This window comes from Lepus europaeus, chromosome 8, assembly GCF_033115175.1.
Source record: "Lepus europaeus isolate LE1 chromosome 8, mLepTim1.pri, whole genome shotgun sequence".
In the NCBI taxonomy this organism is placed as follows: Eukaryota; Metazoa; Chordata; class Mammalia; order Lagomorpha; family Leporidae; genus Lepus; species Lepus europaeus.
Genome location: NC_084834.1, coordinates 124,886,777 through 124,891,503, shown reverse-complemented (window position 1 = coordinate 124,891,503; position 4,727 = coordinate 124,886,777). Strand labels below are relative to the sequence as shown.

The 4,727-nt window shown below is 39.3% G+C and overlaps 1 non-coding gene across 1 annotated transcript; it reads right to left on the bottom strand.

Moving 5' to 3' along the window:
* Nucleotides 1-600: 600 nt before the first annotated feature.
* LOC133766148 (U2 spliceosomal RNA) lies at nt 601-787 on the bottom strand. Its single transcript, XR_009866694.1, has one exon. It is a non-coding gene; the product is annotated as a U2 spliceosomal RNA (small nuclear RNA).
* Between the last annotated feature and the right edge of the window lie 3,940 nt (nt 788-4,727).

Genomic DNA, 4,727 nt, shown 5'->3' with positions numbered 1-4,727 from the left:
TTACAAGGCCACATCACTCTGATGCCAAAATCAAACACAACCACAAAAAGAAAACTACAGACCAATACAGATAGATTAACATAGATCCAAAAATCCCCAACAAAATACTTGCAAAATGAAGCCAAAACCACATTTTAAAAAAGGTAAAACACCATAATCAGGTGGGATCTAACTCAGAGATGTAAAGGTGTTCAGCCACAAATCAATAGGAGTCATAAATCACATGAAAAGAATGAGAAACAAAACCATATGATCATCTCAATAGATATGGAGAAAGCATTTGATAAAATTAAATATCCATTCACGTTAAAACAAATCTACAAATTGGGTATAGAAGGAACATACCTCAAAATTATAAAGGCTATACATTACAAATGAGCCACCAATAACATACAGAAAGGGAAAAAGCTAAAAACATTTCTCTTTAGATCTGAAACAAGACAATGATGTTCACTTTCACCACTCTTACTCAATATAGTATTGGAAGTACTAGCAAGAGCAGTTAGGGAGTAGAAAGAAATAAAAGACAGCAAAACTGGAAAGAAAGAAGTCAAAATATCCATGCTTATATATAACATGATAATGTAGAAGGAAAAACCTAAACACTCCACCAAAAAGCTGTTAGAACTGATAGACCAATTCAGTAAAGTTGAGGTTAAAAATAAACATACAAACAACAGTAGCTTTTCTTTTTCTTTTTTTTTCCCTCGGATAGAGGACGTATCAGATATTAAACTGATAAGAACAGATACCACACTTGATCTTAGCCAAAAGGCCAAGAAGCGATGAACAGTAGCTTTTCTATATACTAATGATGAACTTGCTGAAATAGAAAAATCCATTCACAATAGGCACAAAAAATAAAATATTTAGGAATAAATTTAATCAAAGTAAAAGATTTCTACAATAAAAAGTATAAAACATTGATGAAAGAAATAATCAAGGACACAAAAAATTAGATATTCTTTTGCTCATGGATACGGAGAATTAATATAATTAAAATGTCTGTACTATCTAAAGCAATCTATAAACTGAATGCAATCCCTATCAAAATACCAATGACATTCTTACAGAATTAGAAAACCAATCCTAAAATTCATATGGAATCACAAAAGACCCTGAATAACTGAAGTAGTGAGGAGAAGAAAAAAAAATAGCAAGCCAAAGGCATCACAATATCTGATTTCCAAGCATACCACAAAGCTATAGTAATTCAAACAGCATGGTAATGATATAAAAAACGAAAAACAGATAAAATTGCCCAGACCACATACTGGAAAAAGGATAATCTCTTCAATAAATAGTTCTATTGATATAGATATGAATAAAATTATATCCCTACCTCTCACCATATACAAAAATCAACTTAAGATGGATCAAAGGCCTACCTTAAAGTTCTGGGACTATGAAGTTGCTGAAATAAAATGTGGGGGAAACAGTTCAAGACAGTGCTGTAGGAGATGACTTCTTAGATAAGACCCCCAAAGCACAGGAAATAAAATCTAAACTAGATAAATGGAATTACACCAAACACAAGCTTTTCTGCATAATAAAGGAAGCAACAAATAAAGAGACAGCCAACAGAATGGGAAAAAACAATTGCAAGATACCTATCTGACAATTAATACTCAGAATATATCAGCAACTCAAAATCTCAATGGCAGATGTCCTAAATAGCACTCTGGCCTCAGAATCAGCCCTTAAGGCATTCGGATATGGCTGAAGAGCCCATGAGAGTATTGTAGGCATGGAAAGCCAAGACATTCTGGCAAAAATAAAAAAGAAGACCTAAATGAAAGATCTCTGTGAGTGAGATCCCAGTGGAAAGAATGGGGCAATCAAAGAAGGAGGTACCTTTCTCTGAAGGGAGGAGAGAACTTCCTCTTTGATTATGACCCTGTCTGAATAAGATCGAAGTCAGTGAACTCAAAAGGCTTCCATAGCCTTGGCAACTCATGATTAGAGCCTAGGGAGATTTCTGACACCATAAACAAGAGTGTCAAATTGTTAAGTCAACAACAGGAGTCACTGTGTACTTAACGTCTCATGTGGGATCTGTCCTTAATGTGTTGTCCAATGTGAAGTGATGCTATAACTAGTACTGAAACAGTATTTTACACTTTGCATTTCTCTGTGGGTGCAAACTGATGAAATCTTTACTTAATATATACTAAATTGATCTTCTGTATATAAAGATAATTGAAAATGAATCTTCATGTGAATGGAATGGGAGAGAGAGCGGGAGATGGGAGGGGTGTGAGTGGGAGGGAAGTTATGGGGAGGGGCATTGTAATCCATAAACTGTACTTTGGAAATTTATATTTACTAAATAAAAGTTAAAAAAAAAACACAAATTCAATTACAAAATTGGCAATAGATAGTTCTCAAAAGAAGGAAATAACAAATGACCATCAAATATATGGAAAAATGCTCAACATCACTAGCCATCAGAGAAATGCAAATCAAAACCACAACAAGATATCACCTCAACCCGTCAGAATGGCTATTATCCAAAAGACAGAGTATCAAGTGCTAGTGATAATGTTGACAAAGGGAAACTCTTACTACCATTATGATGGGGATGCAAATTAGAGTGGCCACTGTGGAAAACAGCATTGAAATTTCCTTAAAAACTAGAAATAGACTTGCCATATGATACATCAATCCCACTACTGAGTATATATCCAAAAGAAATGAACACACTGTATCAAAGAGACACCTGAACCCCCATGTTTACAGCAGCACTGCTCACAATAGCCAGATATGGAATCAACCAAGGTTTCTATCACCAGACAAATGGATAATGAAAATGTGGCATATATACACAATGGAATATCATTCAGCTATGAGAAAAGAGTAAAATTCTAACATCTGCAGCAAAATGGCTGCAACTGGAGGGTACCATGTTGAGATAACCTGCACACAGAAAGACAAACACTGTATATTCTCCCTTATTTGTAGGAAGTAATTTTTTTTTTTTTTTTGAGATTTAAAAGATTTATTAGTGTCAGAGGCCTCCAGCCAGAGTATCATGGAGAGGGGCTGCAAGAGAGGCAAAACCCAAAGGAGCTGGTAGTATTGGTTTTTTTGTTTGTTTGTTTGTTTGTTTTTTGGACAGGCAGAGTGGACAGTGAGAGAGAGACAGAGAGAAAGGTCTTCCTTTTGCCGTTGGTTCACCCTCCAATGGCCGCCGCAGTTGGCGCGCTGTGGCCGGCGCACCGTGCTGATCCGATGGCAGGAGCCAGGTGCTTCTCCTGGTCTCCCATGGGGTGCAGGGCCCAAGAACTTGGGCCATCCTCCACTGCACTCCCTAGCCACAGCAGAGAGCTGGCCTGGAAGAGGGGCAACTGGGACAGGATCGGTTTAGGCGGATGATTAGCCTAGTGAGCCGCGGCGCCGGCAGTATTGGGGTTTTTAAGCACAATTTTTGGGAAGAAAAAAACTTACCAGTTTGACATTCAGTTACAAGGCAAGGACAAAACCCATCAAAAGACCTGATTTGCAGTCTTTTATCCTGTCTGGCTTGCTCATGATAAAACGAAAAGTGCCATAAGGAGGGTGGGCTACCTAATTTGCTTTTCAGTAATCTGGGAGCTCAGAAGAAATGGTCACTCCCTTGTTATTCTCATGATAAGACTGAGATTCCTGGCCGGCACCGTGGCTTAACAGGCTAATCCTCCGCCTTGTGGCGCCGGCACACTGGGTTCTAGTCCCGGTCGGGGCACCGATCCTGTCCCGGTTGCCCCTCTTCCTGGCCAGCTCTCTGCTGTGGCCAGGGAGTGCAGTGGAGGATGGCCCAAGTGCTTGGGCCCTGCACCCCATGGGAGACCAGGAGAAGCACCTGGCTCCTGCCATCGGAACAGCACGGTGCGCTGGCCACAGCGCACCAACTGCGCCGGCCATTGGAGGGTGAACCAATGGCAAAAAGGAAGACCTTTCTCTCTGTCTCCCTCTACTGTCCACTCTGCCTGTCAAAAAAAAAAAAAAAAAAGATTCCTAAGGAGTAGGGCAGGCACTTCTGGTCTTGCTAAAGATAACTTTTGGGAGAAGAAAGCATTTTGCACCCTAAATTTCCACTGAGACCAAGATAACTACCTATTAAACCATCTGACTCCTCACATCCCTTCCCCAGAATAATGGACCCTAACTCCTGTTAGGGGAACCAGGCGATGACCACTCTGGCTTCTTCAAGCTGAATACGGTTAGAGTCAAGACAGGGTTCCAGGAAGAGGTGGTTTAGAGGGGAACACAGTACAAGCTTGCAAACTGCTTCCATGCAAGATTTCATGTGTATGGCCATCTAGAATTTCATTGTTTCAAGTCTGGAGATAACAAAACTAACAAGCAGATTAAACTCACACAGTCTAAAGAACAGAGTCATCATTAGATGAACTAAGAAAGTAAAATTTTAAAAAATAAATGAATAAATAAAAAACAAAAACAAAGAAACATCTGTATGTATGTATCAGTATGTATGTATCAGTAGCTCTGCAAATATAGTTTTGTTGAACTTTGCTTTATATCTTTGGAGAGAGAGAGAGAGAGAGAGAGAGAGAGAGAGAGAGAGATATGGAAGGAGTGCAGAGAAAGAGAAAACCAGAAACCCAATGCACTGTCAGGGAGAAAAAGTCCTGAAAGCAAACTGCCAATCCCTCTGGAAGATGATATGCCATCAGTAATGACAAAGACCTGAAAGTAAGCTCATCAGATCTGTAGGCCACAGGCTC